Here is a 15084-nt window from a genome sequence, read left to right as displayed (position 1 = left end):
GATATAGATAGATAGATAGATAGATAGATAGATAGATAGATAGATAGATAGATAGATAGATAGATAGATAGATTGATTGATTTATTGATTGTGAAGGCACTGGATGGTGGAGAGGGGATCAGGAAAGGCTTTGGTAGAAAATGAGATTTTAGCTGGGACTTGATTACTGGGGTGGGAAACCTGCAACCTGGAGGCCCGGTGACTTGGAGGCCAAAGGTTCCCTGCTCCTGGAGTTGAATGAAGCCAGGGAAGCCAAGACTGCTTATCAGTTACGTTATATAAGGGGTTTTAGTTAAGGGCACAGGGATGGCTTATGGACTAGATAATGTCTAAAGTTCTTTCTAACTAGGAATGTTCTTTGTGTGACTTGGGGAAAAGCAAGGATGCCTAGGTGATATTGTTAACAATTTTTGTTCACACTTTGAATAGCTAGTTGGTACATAGAAAGTCTTTTCACCTTCATTGTCAAAATGCTGACTTCAGCTTTTCACTTGGTTGCTCCAAGGTTTTTAGGGGAATTAGCACCTGAACCAATTACTGAGAACTGATTATACAGAAAAAGCTCTACCATGCTGAAATGAGACAACAGCTTACCTCCTAAATGCCTAGACTGCACAGGGATGACATTTGTAAAACTATTTAGACCAAAGTAGGACTTTGTGTAGGATAGTAAGGAAGCTTCCTTATTAGCATTTCCTGTACAGTTTAGATCTAGGATTTGGCAGTACAGTAAATAAACTGTGGTGCTTTGAATTGGGAAGACATGAGCTCAAAATCAGCCTTAGATATTTTTTTTCCTTGTGTGATCCCAGGTAAGTAACCAATCTCTGTCTTCTACTATAAAATAGAGATAATACTAGCACTTTTGTCTCAGGGTGTTATGAGGATCAAATAAGATATTTATAAAATTCTTAGCACAGTGCCTATCACATAGCAGGTGCTTAACGATTGCTTCTTTATTGTTTGATCCAAAGACTGAAGGCCCAAATCAGTTCAGGGAGTGAACACATTTAAGCAGGTCAGTAAAGGAATATTGGTCTCACTAGGTATAGCGCTGTGGTACACAAAAGGAGAAGAAAAACCTGTTCCTCTAAATTCAATAAAGTTACAATATAATTTAGGCGACAAGACTAGACCTGTACAAAAGCCAGAGAAAAGTACAAGAGGAGCAAAAAGGTGAGAGAAGCAAGGCAAGGAGAGATGGTATGTTGGACAGCAGAATAATATCAACATCTCATTTATGCGACATTTTAAATTTAAGTTTAAAAGATGCTTGTTTCCTAATAACACTGTGAAATTTGTAGTATGAATATTACCACTGCAACTACTACTACTAAACCACCCCCCCACTACTACTCTTCCTATCAGAGAAGATTCTAGACCACAACTTAAAATGCAAGAATGACAGGTTCTTGACAAAGGAAAGTAAATACATATCTTTGCTTATCTAGAATTTTGAACATTTTATTCTAGTACACAAACACATACATATATATGTGTGTGTTTGTATGTATATATGTGTGTATGTACACACATATATGTATATGTGTATCTGTATATATAATGTAGAATATTTTAAGTTGGGTTTAAACTGAAAATGGGGAAGGGAAAATTCCCTACATGAACCTATCAAATCTGAAACCATAGCCACAAGCAGAAGAACAGTGGAAAGACCCAGTAATTCACATGATATGGTACCCAAGAAGAAAAGAACAACTAATTTTGTCTCATGTATTTATTAAAAACATATAAAGAATAGGTGTAATAAACAAGGTGAAGTAGAGATTCTGACATGATTACTTAATATCAGTGAGATTTGGTGGGGATTGATCTCATTCCTGAAATATGTCTCCACATGGGTTTATTTGATTTGAAAAGAACAGAATCAAGCAGATTAAAATTACAGTTGGATAGGACTGTAAATTAGAAAAAGATGTTTATCCAAATATCAAAAGAGAAAAGTATGGTGGGGAATATTCATGTAAGAAGCATCATATGGGGGGGAAAAAGTGTATGCTAACAGACCACCAGAAGAGAAAAAGGAATTAGATGATGATTTGAGAAAATACATAAAAATTTGGGAGGAAGGCATGATATGGTAGTAATGGGGAACTTTGCCTATCAAGACATCTGCTACAGATTTTATTGCCCAAAGCAGACAGATCATTGTCTTACATAAATGGTAATCTCATTCTTTAAATAGTGGAAGAAGTAACAAGGGAAAATTTTTATTCTGAACTTGATTCTGAGCAATAAGGAAGAATTGATTGCTGAACTAAAAATAGAAAGAATGCTAGGAAGAAATGACTGTTTCATCTTGGAATTTATTATAAAGGAGAAAAAAACCAGGTATACTCTGATGTGAAGCTTAAATTTTAGGAGATCTTATAGCCTAAAATTAGCCTAAAATTCTAGACTGGGACTTCTTGACCTGGAGTTCATAGGTAGATTTTAGAAGATACTTGAACTTGGATGGGAAAAAAAAAATCTTTATTTTTGCCAACCTGACTGAAACTGTCCATTTCCTTTAAATGTGAATGTAGATAACAAAACATTGTTCTGAAAAGGGTGCCCATAAGCTTCACTATATTGTCAGTGGGGTCTATGACACACAAAAAAGTTAAGAAACCCTATTTTAGAAGAATAGGAAGTGACATTTTGGGGAAAAAAACCTAAAGCACAAACAAGCAATCCCAATGAGGAAAAAAGTATTGAGGGGTGAGGAAGAGAAAGGTAGAGGCCTATTAAAAGAGATCAATTTGAATTCACAATGAAAATCAGTCAACTTAAATTATTAAGACAGTGGAATGATTTGCCATATCCTTTTCTATCAGATTTTACAGATGAGGAACAGAGACAAACAGTGTTAAGTGACTTGCCCAGGGTCACACAGCTAATAAGCCTCCAAGGCTAGATTTGAATTCAGGTCCTCCTGACTCCAGCCAGGGTAGGCACTCTATTCACTATGCAAAGGACATGAAACTAGAGCTCATTGGGAAAAGTAATCTAATAGAAGGTAGCTGTTCTCACAATAATGTCATAGCTGACTGTCACTCAAATGTAACATGGCTTCTTGAAAAATTGGTCATTCCAGAGTCCTTTACTTTTCTTCCTTAACAGGTAACAATATCCACAGATTGGAAGAATGTCAAATACAGGATATCCCTGAATTTATGTCAGGCATTTGAAAGAATTTACATACTATTTTTATGGCCAAGGTGGAGACATGTAGACTAGATTACAGTGCATTTGAGTAATTCCATTATTGACTGAATGACTGAACACAAAAGGTAATCATTATTCCTTCAATGCTAGCTTGGAGGAAGGTCTCTAATGAAATACTGAAAGATCAATCTTCGTTCAACAATTCCAATGATGACTTGAATGAAAGTATGGATACATCATTATCAAATTTTGTAGATGATGATGAAGCTGGGAGGGATAGTTTAAATGGTAGATAATAAAGTCAAAATTCAGTTTAATTCAACAAACACTTATGTGTCTTCTAATTATAAGACACTGTGCCAGATACTAAGGATATAAAGATTTTCAAAAAGCTTACGTTTCTGAACCATTCAGAAAATAGAAGGATGGGCGATATATGAGAGTAAATAGCTTCCCAGGGATTCTATTGCTTTTTCATCATGTAAATAAGGAGCCATGAAAATTTCTTGAGTAAAAGAGATACATGGTCAAACCAGTCCTGCATGAGGATCAATTGTTTAATGGGGGGGGGGGGATGGGGGAATGGAAGAAAAGAAACAATTTAGGAGATTAAGATAATAAAATCCAGGTGATAGATGTGTGAGGCCCAACCTAAGGTCATAGTATTATGAGTGGAAGGGAGGCAACTGGGAAAGATGTTGTGGAAATAGAACTGATTGAACTTGGCAAGAGATTCACAACTCTCCAGAATCTTCTAAACTACTATTCAGTAGATAATGCATATGCATTGTTTCTTTAAAAAATAAGATTGCTCTGATCCTTTTAAAGTTGACTAGGTGACCCAGTGGATAGAGCAGCAGGCCTGGAGTCATGAAGACTTATCTTCCTGAATTTAAATCTGGCCTCAGACACATAGCTGTGTGACCCTGGACAAGATACTTTACCCTATTTGCCTCAATTTCCTCATCTGTAAAATCAGCTGGAGAACAAAAAGGCCAACTACTCCAGTATCTTTGCCAAGAAAACTCCTAAAGAAGCCACTAAGAATCAGACACGATTGAACAAACTCCTTTTAAAATACCAAACCTTAGGGTACTAGGGATTATGGGAGGAGGTAGAATCAAAGATGACACCAAGGTTTCAGGATTGACTGTGATGATGGTGGTACTATCAACAAAAATTGAGAAGATCAAGACAGGTGAAAGATCACATGGATGAGTTCATTTTTGGACATATTTAGTGTCTGAGGTACAGACAGGACATCCAGATAGAGATATCAAGCAGGCAGTTTGTAAAGCAAGATAGGAATCATAGGAAAGATTAGAGTTGGCTATATAGATTTGATTATCTGTCTAGAGTTGATTATAAAACCCTTGAGAGAAGATGAGATCATCAAGACTGAGAGCATAGAGGCAGAAAACAAAGCCTTGTGGGACAACCATACTAAGGGACTGGGAAGAAGAGGATGAATCAGTATAGACAGATGAAAAAGTGAAGCAATAGAAGAGAACCAAGAGAAAATAATGTTTTGTAAATCAGTGGAAGAGAGACTATCCAGGAAAAGATGGCTATCTATGGTATATAAAGTGGTACAGAGGACCAGGAAGAAGACTGAGAAAAGTTCATTTGGATGGTCTAGGCTTATTTGTAGACAGTCAGTGGAAAGGCTGTGTTTAAAATATAAGATAGAGAATGACATGTAGATGATGGGAAGGGATGGACCCAAGGACATTTAAGGAAAGGTTAATCCTAGAAAAAAGAAAAAGAAACACTTTATCTTGTGAGATTGGAGTAAAGGAGGAGGGGATAAGTAAGGATGTCAAGAGATTCAGATATGTGAGATGTCCTACCTCTTTTCTGCAGGCTAGGTCTCCTGCTAAGGATGGAGACCAGTATTTGAGGAGACATAAGGTTTGAAACAGTTATTATGGAGATTGTAATACAGAGCTGAGATGGTATCAACATTTTCTATTCAGCAGTAAAAGCTCAGTCCATTTTAAAAATTAGAAATTGATAATGAACTCAGACTGTCTGATTTTATTATTATCCCCAGGAGCATTCATCAGTTTGGGAGCAGAAAGGGAGAAAGTAAAAACTAGGTAGGAGAATTGGGGTGCAACAACAGAAACACAAGGGGACAAGGACTTCCAAGGTGAATGACAGTACCTTGTTGAACTAATTAATCCTGCAGTTATTGTCAAGACTTCGAAAAAGAAGAAGGTAAGTCTAGAATAGGTGTAATGAACTGGGAGTTGAGGGAAAGATTAAGGGATAGGAAGTTATAGTGAGCAAGAAGAAGAAGAAGTATAAGAGGAATATGACAATAGGGAGAGTGTGAAGACCAGATATTAGGACCGAAGAAGGTAATTTCAGAATAGAAAATCTTAGTAGCTGAAGCTTTTGATGATGATGAAGTCTTTGGTATAATCACACCTATGGGTGACTGAGTTCATAGGAGATAAGAAAATTGATGAATTGGAGGACTAGAAAGTGTAAAGGGTCATAAAATGAGCAATGAAATCACTAATGATGAAGACAAGAGGAAGAACAGACTGTAAGTCTGTGAGCCAGGTACTGAAGTAATCAAAGAGGAAAGAGAGTACCAAATAGTAGCAGATACAGCATTTGAGTCTCATCACACTCTAATGAATTGGGTAGTACAATTTTTATTACTCCTATTTCTGAGATTAGGAAACTATGGTAGTAAGAAGTTAAGTAACTTGATCAGTCATATTAGTGAGCACTGGAGGTGGTATTCAAACACTATGACTCCAAATCTCTCTCTCCCCTATAGCATGATGACTCTCATGTCAACAAGATGCGTTGTAAGGCAATCTAGGTGAAGGGTGTGAACACCCAGGAGGTTGTTGAGTGACAGTGGAGGAGGGCAAGAGTCTGGAAGTGGCCGTGGAAAACAATTAGTATGACATCACCTCCTGGCTGAGTTTATTGTGGTGTATGAGAAATGGGTGGGAAGGGATGCAGGATAAATTCAGGTTTCCAGTTAACATCATAATAAAAAAATGCAAGAGGAAGAGTTCTAGGATTAGGTGAGTAGGTTAAAAATAGATTTGAGATTTCAGAGGTCACAGTGAAAGGGGAGACAGAAGTTTGGGATTGGGAAGGGTCCGGCTGAGCTAAATGGAGATAAGTGCTCAGGAAGAGCAAGCAGGAGATGCATATTTTTGACTGGTTAGACAGGAGATGCATGGAAGTGCCTGTTTGTGGTCTGAGACAGTCATGATAAAATGAGGTAAACTATATATTACTGTCTTTTGAACAGAAAGCTAGGTTAGTATGTTGTAATAAATACTTCAAGTTTACAAATGAAGAATATGAAGATTAGGGAAGTTAAGTGATTTGTCCAAAGTCATAGAGCTAGCTGATAGAGAAGCAGAGAGTTGACCCCATCAACTACTTTTTCTCCTCATTGTTATTAACGCTATTCCACTAAATTATTGTTGACTTAGTCAAAAAACATTAATCTAGAGCTCATTCTGTGTCCTCAGGCCTGCTAAACTCTGGGCATGTATACATTGTCAAAAAAACAACTCTAGTCTGCATCAAATGAGAAAATGGATATGAAAGTACTTTCTAACAATAAGCTATAACACAAATGTAAGATATTATTTTCACTGTTGCAATTGGATGAATATGTCATTGAGCTGGTCCACAAGTAAATATATCTTGTTCAGACACTGTAGGTGGACAAAGAAGTGAGCCTGGAACTGAATTGGAGGAGGAAGAAAGTAGGTTGTATTGCAATTGGGAAATTGTGCAGTACTTTTAATGAAAACTTCTGTCTTGAAATAATGGGATCATTTTTCAACACCCAAATTTTTCTATGAACAAATGACAGTAAATCATAGAATGCCAGTGTCTCTGAAGTACTAAAGCCACAGGTCACCCAAAGTGCAAAGGAGAGAAAAATAGTGATGATTAATAGGCTTTAGGATGTTATCAATTAGGGACTGTGCAAGAGAAGCAATGGAAAAGATGCCATTAGAGAGATCCATAAGCAGAAATGGAAGTTAACTGCTCTTGAAGCCCCTACTAATAAGCTTTTTTGGCTGCCTCATCACTGACTCATCTTATGATTTCAGTTCCCCCAAACCCCAAAACCTTTCTTACATGCTCTAGTCATGCATCATCCATCCTGCACTTGAGAATTTGATTTTTCTGAGCCCACATATAAGATTTTATATATTTATTTCATTAAATTTCATTAAATTTATTTAATTAATTTTATTTAATTAAAAGTTTAAATTTCATCTAATACGATTTGACTCCCAAATTTTAGCCTGTCAAGATCTTTCTGTATACTTATCTTGTCATGTAGTCTGATAACTATTCTTACAAGTTTGCTAAGCATACCATATATGTCTTTATCCAAGTAACTTATTTTAAAAAATGTTAGTGTCCAGCACAGATTCTTGTTGGAGTACTTCATTGGACAATCCCTTCAAGTTGATATTAACTATTCTTTGGGTTTGGCCATTGATCTAGTTCATGATTTGCCTGTATTGGCAAGTTAATTACTTTGGAAAAGCAACAATTTGGATACGGTTTTATTTTGTGATTGCAATGGTCATGCATGCATGTTCCTAATGTTACCAGATTGACTCAGAATGCCTGATCTTGGCCAGAGGAAATAGGATTGCACTGGTTTCTCAAACCTTAGTTAGTTCTCCATCAGGAAAATTTTGGATGTCATGTAATAATATGTATTTTATTTCTTTCTTTCATTGTGGTTTTAATTCTGTGCATTTTAAGATAGGATAATACACCAAGAAAATGTGCAGATAATGTAGCCCTTAGAGAGAACACTTCTATGACTGTTAGGAAGATTGCAGAGTCTATTGCTATGGAGAAGTTAACAATCATTCAAGCCCATAATGAAAGAGTATCGGCCACATCAAAAAAGAAAGGAAATATGGACTGACAAAATACTGAGGTAAAATGGCCTAATTAATCCTTAGAACATAAGCAATCACATGTGTCATTTCTTTCAGTACTTTAGGATGTAAGTCATTTTAGTCTAATGACTTAAACTCATTAAAAGAATCAGCATGATCTATTATCATCTCCCTACACATTTTTGCTTTCAATCCCTATTAGCCCTTTTGTTTAATCCTTTATAGTCCAAAGATAATTATCCTTGATATGACAAACATAAGTAAAATAAAAATTAAGCAACCCAGCCGTCCATCATACATTATCATCATCCCCTCAAGGCCCAGCAGGGATCCTATTCTTTGTTGTCGTTGATATTGTGGTTTAATTGTCTTCAGTATGTCTGGTTCTTGGTGAACCCATTTGGGGTTTTCTTGGCAAAGATACTAAAGTGTTTTGCCATTTCCTTCTCCAACTCATTTTACAGGTAAGGAAACTGAGGCAAACAGGGTTAATTGACTTGCCCAGGGTCAAACAGCTAATGTCTGAGACCAGATTTAAACTCAGGAACATGAGATGACTCCATGCCTGCCACTCTATCCGTGCACCACTTAGCTGATCCTTTAAGTCTATTCTATTCCTCAATACAGCTAAACAAAACACTCTTTTTTTCCTTTTATATTTTTCTGGTCAACATCCCTTCATCCAGAACTTTAAAATCCCTGAAATTCTCAATGGACCATAGTTATTCCTTTGTATGCTTCCTCTCTCTTAATCATTTCATCCCTTGTTTGTAGAATTTTAACCTGGAGGAAGGGGGTTAGAATCCATGAAAACTCTTGAATTACTTTATATGTGGTGTTGCATTTTATGATTATCTGTGTTTGTCATTTCTTCTACTAAACCATTAACTACATTAAGGAAGGGACCATAGCTCCTCTAGAGTCTCTATCAATGATTAATGAGAGGTTTTCATACAGTAGTTGCTTCATAAATGTTTGTTGAATACATCAATGAATCTGTTCCAAATTATAACTTATTGAAATTCTTCCAAATTAATCCATTTAGATTAATTTGATTAATTACTGAACTGGATACATGCTTTTCTGGATTAGCCACAGTGAAGAGAATCACTCTGAAGCTGGCATAGGTTGGCACATCCATCTGAGGATGATTTAATTTAGTTGCTAAACATGTACGCTAAGTGTATAAGCACTCTGGAAATTCATTCTCTTCTCAGTTACTTTTTGTGGTTTGATGAAATCCTGCTATTTGAAATCTGTTGACTTCATCTGTAAATTATTTTCAAATGAATTTCTACTATTAAGTGCCATACTCCAGAGTGGCAACATCTCTGATTTTCTCTAACCAATCCATTGTCTGATTTCAAACAGATCATGCACTGATTATGAACCCCAAACCATGTTCATGTCTAGTTATTTGTGCTTAAAATATCAGCATATTTTTATGTGTGCTTCTACTAAGCCATACAAGCATAAATGATAATGCAAAAAGGAACCCAGAAAACAAAGCTAAAGATTATGGCATCCTAGGCAAGAAACTACAGATCTTAAGGTCACCAGTAATGTTTCTATCCCTGCTGTCCATAGAAAGCAAGAATTCAGGATAGAACAACTGATTTGGGAAAAGAAAAATGGTTTCATAAGATGGCAACTGAGAATGGATTTTTCCTGGACAGGAATGGAATACATCTAGTAGAGATGATAAAACTGACTCTCTTTCTCTCTCTCCCCCCCATAATCTTTCATATAAAATCACAAATGAAAATGAGAAAACTAGTTGTATATACCTCCAAGATACATACCACAGAAAGTAGCTATAATGTAAAAATAAATAAATAAACACCCAGAAGTTGACTAGAGACAAAATCCAGGAAAGAAAGTGAACAGAAATAAAATCTATGAGCTCAAAGTTAACACACATATGTCCAGAGTTTAGGCAAAAACCAAGATGGATTACATATCTTAAAGATAGAGAGGAAAAATGGAAACTTGTTGGTATCACTGAGTTATGGTTGAATGATGTGTATGATAAGAATATGATTCTTGAAGAGTATATGTTGTTAAACTGAAATAGATAAAAGGGTTTAAGAGCAGCATTATACATCAAGAAGATATATTCAAGTGAGAAAATGTTCAGAACAAGGAGAAAAAAAAACAGAGAGGAAAGGCAGAAACAAAATTGGAACTTTATCAATATATACTACTGATCACCTGGACAGAAAAGAGGAACTAGATTAAGAGTTAAGGGAAAAGATCACAAGCCTGGTACAGAGATATGTTTGGTAATAACAGAGGATAAATGTGAAATTCTTTTACAGATAATTTTTCTTTTTTCTAATCCATAGTTTTTCCCCCTTTTAATTAAGATTTTATAATATTTCCAACACTACTAACTTGATAGTTTTTCTCCTACTATACTTCCCTCTTTTCTCTTCTGTTTATTTGTTAATGATTCATTGACACTCTTTTCTTTCCTTTTTCAATATCACTATCACTACTGCCTAGTCTCTCTCTTTTTTTTTTAAAGCAATCGGGGTTAAGTAACTTGCTCAAGGTTACACGGCCAGTTATTATTTCTGGGTGTGGTGCTGAGTATCTGAGCCCAGATTTGATCCAGGTCATCCTGACACTGGAGCCGGTGCTCTTACTCACTGAGCCACCTGGCTGCCCCTGCCTAGTCTCTTAATAAGTGTCCCTACCAAAAAGATAGGAAGAAAGGCAGAGAGGGAGGGAAAGAGGGAGGAAAGAAGAAAGGAAGGAAATTGGTTAGTTGCTGTTCTTCATTCTCAAAGAGGACCAAAATGCCATCACTATGACATCACAAATCAAGGTACAGTGTGTCACACTGTGGCCGATCAGACATATTTGAACCCCAGAAAGCTCTACCACAGGTTAGGCACAAATAGTCTACATAAAGATTTGGAGTGGAGATGTCTCTAAATTTGCACATCACACATTTCTTTTGAGCCACTGTAATTCTGCTTTGCTGATAGAGTGCAGCACCATCTTTGATGAGGGCAAGCATGCTGGGTAGTTCTGTGTCAATATCTCCCATGTCACACAATCAATTCCAAAGTTTTTCAGAGAGACCCTGAGAGAGTTCTTGTATTGTTTCTTCTAACCTCCATATAAGCACTTGCTTTGTGTGATTTCTCCATAAAAGTGTTTTAGGCAAGCATATGTTTGGCATTTGAACAACAGGGTCAGCCATTGACATTGCACTTTCTGCAGTAGAGTTTGAATGCTTGGTGATTCAGCTCAAGAAAGGACCTTGGTGTCTGGCACCTTCTCTTGCCAGGTGATCTTCAGAGTCTTTCTAAGAGAATTCAAATAGAATTTTGATTCAGTTTCCTGGTCTGGTGCTGGTATACTGTCCAGTTTTCACAGGTATACAACAATGGGGTCAGTACAATGGCTCTATAGACCTTCAGGGAAGTCTAATACCTCTTCTCTACCATGCTTTCCTTCATAGCCTCCCAAACACTGAGTTAGCTCTGGCAATGTGTATGTCAACTTCATCATCTATGTGTGCATCCCTGGAAAACATACTGCCAAGGTAAGTGAACTTATCCACAACATTCAAAATGTCTCTATTTGCTGTAACTGATCATTCCATGTATGGATGGTGTGGTGCTGGCTGGTGGAGCACCTGTGTTTTCTTGGTGTTATTAGGTCAAAACTGGCACAAGCAGCAGAGAGGTGTGATCCATACTTTATTGCATCTCAGCCTCAGAGGCTACATTGAGCGCACAATCATCTGAGAACAAAAATTCATGTACCAACTCTCCTTCCACTTTAGTCTTGGCTTGTAGCCTTTTCAAATTAAATAATTTACCATCAGCATAGTAGTAGACCTTGATGTGTTTTCTTCCTCATTGAAGGCATCTGACTACATTGCTGAAAACATCATGCTAAAAAGCATGGGAGCAAGCACACAGCCCTGCTTCACTCCACTGGTGATTGGGAAAACTTGAGAGCATTGTCTATTATGCAGAACCCAGGTAAGCATGTCATCATGAAATTGACATATAATACTGATAAACTTCTCTGGGCAAGCGAATTTTGCCATAATTTTCCACAAGCTCTCATGAATGACAGTATCAAAGGCTTGGTCAGTTTGATGAACATTGTGTACAGACTTCTGTTCTGCTCCTGTTATTTTTCCTGGAGTTGTTAGGCAACAAATACCATATCAATCATTTCTGAAGTCATACTGGCTTTCAGGTAGATGACCATCTTTTAAGTGAGAGATTAGCCTATTAAGAGGGATTGTGGCAAGAATCTTGCCAGCAACGACTAAGAGAGAGAATCTCCTGTCATTGTCACAAGACAATCTATTTCTTTATCTTTAAGGATATGGGCAATGGATGTGTCCTTGAACTGCTGGGGGATAACTTCTTCTTGCCATACAACCAATAAAATTTCATTCAGCTTTTGTATTAGCATGAACATGTAAATCTCAGCTGGAATATAATCAACAACATGCACTTTGCCACACAAGAGGAACCTAATGGCATTCAAAACGTCTTCTTCAGTTGGAAGCTTAGGTGGAGAGGGATTAGTCTGAAGTATACAGTCAATGGCTTCAGCAATGATTGATGATGATTTGTTGAGAACACTATTGAAGTGTTCAGGCCATCTCTCCATGATCATGTCCTTATCACTCATCAAAGTGGTTCCATCAGTTGATATGCACCATAGATCTTTGACCCATAAACAGCCCCCAGGGCATCATAAAAGCACTTTAGATTGTCACTATCAGCATAAAACTGAATTTCATCTACCTTCTTACTCAGCCACAATCTTGTATCTCTCCAAACTTCACTTGCCTTTTACTTTTTTTTTTTTTTTTTTACCTTTTGGAGGGCAATTGAGGTTAAGTAACTTGCCCAAGGTTACACGGCTAGTTTTTTGTGTGTTAAGCGTCTGTGGTCAGAACCAAACTTGGGTCCTCCTGACTCTGGGGCCGGTGCTTTACTCACTGTGCCACCTAGCTGCCCTTGCCTTTTACTTTTGATGAATTAAACACTGTTTTCTTATAGATGAATAAACTATCCTGTTGGTAAACTCTTTGCCATTCTCATTTTTAATTTAGCATCTTCTGATCTTCCCTATCATGTTCATCAAACCAAGCTTGATGTTTGTGAATGTTCTGGCCCAGATGAGTAAATGCAGTCCTGTACACCAAATCTCTGAAAGCTGCCCATTGCTCTTTTGCTCCACTGTTGCCAACTGTGTCTTGGCTCAGTTTTTCCTCTAATCTGTTGACAGTAAATCTTCTGGTAGTCATTTTGTCTTAGAGTTGCTTTTTTAGGTGAATATGAATATTTAGCTTGGCAAGGATAAGTCTATGACCAGTCTAGCAATCTGTGCTACAAATTGCCTTCATCACTCTCACATCCCTCCTATCTCTTCTCCTTACAATGACATAGTCTGTTAAAGGCTGATGTTTGCTACAAAGGTGTATCCACAAAGTTTTATTGAATTTAGACAAATGGAAAACAGTGTTGGTGACGAGAAGGTCATGAGATGCACAAGTCTTCAGAAGTAAGTGACCACTGCTGTTGCTGTTTTTGATTGCATTCCTACCAAGGACTCCTTGCCATGTCCAATAGACTGAGCCTACTCTAGCATTAAAGTCACCCAGAATTATAAGCTTATCCTCTTTTGGCACATTGATGATGAGTGTCTCCAGATCTTCATAAAATTTTTCTTTGACCTCAGTAGGCTTCATCATGGTGGGAGCATGTGTGCTGGTGATGGTGGCATGATAGTTTTCTGCAAGTGTCAATTGCATTGTTACAACTCTGTTTTTCATTTCCTTTGACAGGTACACACGCTTGCTGACTAGAGCAGTTTTGATTGCAGAACCTATGCCAGCTTCAGGGTGATTCTCTTCACTGTGGCCAATCCAGAAAAGCAAGTATCTAGCTCAGTAAGCTAGCCTTGATTTGGATCACTCAGGGCTGCTATTTTGCTGTGATACCTGTTGAGTTCTCACAGAACAAAAGCTGTTCTTCTCTTAGGACTACTGGATTTTGCGTTATTCATAGGGTCACACACATTCCATGTACCAAAAGTGAGTAGATACATCTTTTCCAAAGTTTGTATACTTTTTATGTTTTAACAATAGAGTGGGATCCCTACATGCCGTGGTAAGCAGGCCAGGGTTTATTGAAACAGAAAAATTTTAGGACATATTTTTTAGGCCTTTCCTCACTCCAAGAGGTGGGCAGTATGGTCCTTAAAAAAGGCTGTTAAGACACTCAAGGGGCTGCCAAATCCCAGTGTTGCTTCATTCCACTTAGAACACAGCCCTGTGCCATTGGTCAACTATATGCAGGTTTGTGATTACAGCTCCCAATCTATACATTTCTGCTGCTTCTTCACTTGTCTGTCACCATACGACTCTGAAGTATGTAAGAATGGTAAAATGGTATGGGTGATGTTTTTCATTTGTTTATAAATGGAATTTAAGTGGGGTAGAGTTGTACAAAGTCATAGGCTCTCTCTTTCAGATTCATTGAAGTCTATTTGCAAGACAAGGTCAAGACAACTGCTGATGGCCTGGGATGCAGTGGATGACCTTGGTGACCTCAAAGTCTCATCAAGCTCTAAGTGCTCCACAGTGCCTGTTCCAGCTGCCTTCATGATGAGTGGAAGAAATTGTTCTGAACCACCCATTCTGCCAGAGGAAGTCTTCATTTGCTTAGGGTAGAAAGCCTTCATGCTGGAGATATTAGTCTTCCTTGAACATACCTTATACCACAATGAAAGAAGGAAGGAAAGGAGAGAAGGAAAGGAAAGAAGAAGGGAAGGGGAGGGGAGGGGAAGGGAGTGAAGGGAAAGGGAGAGAAGGTAGGGGAGGGAAGGAGAAGGAAGGGAAGGGAAGTAAGGAAGGGAAAGTCTTCCTATGTAACAAATAAGTATAGTTAGACACAAAACATTCCACATGTGGCTGTGTCTGAAAATGTATGTCTCATTTTATACCTTTAGTACATTA

The 15084-nt window shown here is 37.5% G+C and overlaps 1 long non-coding RNA gene across 1 annotated transcript; it reads left to right on the top strand.

The window, feature by feature from the left end:
- The first annotated feature begins 635 nt into the window (after positions 1-635).
- LOC138155668 (uncharacterized) lies at positions 636-14841 on the top strand. Its single transcript, XR_011166927.1, has 4 exons — positions 636-812; positions 11554-11637; positions 13912-14160; positions 14600-14841. It is a non-coding gene; the product is annotated as an uncharacterized lncRNA (long non-coding RNA).
- The last annotated feature ends 243 nt before the right edge of the window (positions 14842-15084 follow it).

The sequence above is a fragment of the Petaurus breviceps genome, unplaced genomic scaffold, assembly GCF_028583685.1.
Source record: "Petaurus breviceps papuanus isolate PSGF00001 unplaced genomic scaffold, PetGlider_PUasm1.0 98, whole genome shotgun sequence".
NCBI classification, from domain to species: Eukaryota; Metazoa; Chordata; class Mammalia; order Diprotodontia; family Petauridae; genus Petaurus; species Petaurus breviceps.
Note: the sequence above shows the minus strand (reverse complement) of the source record. Positions and strands in the feature narration are given on the sequence as shown.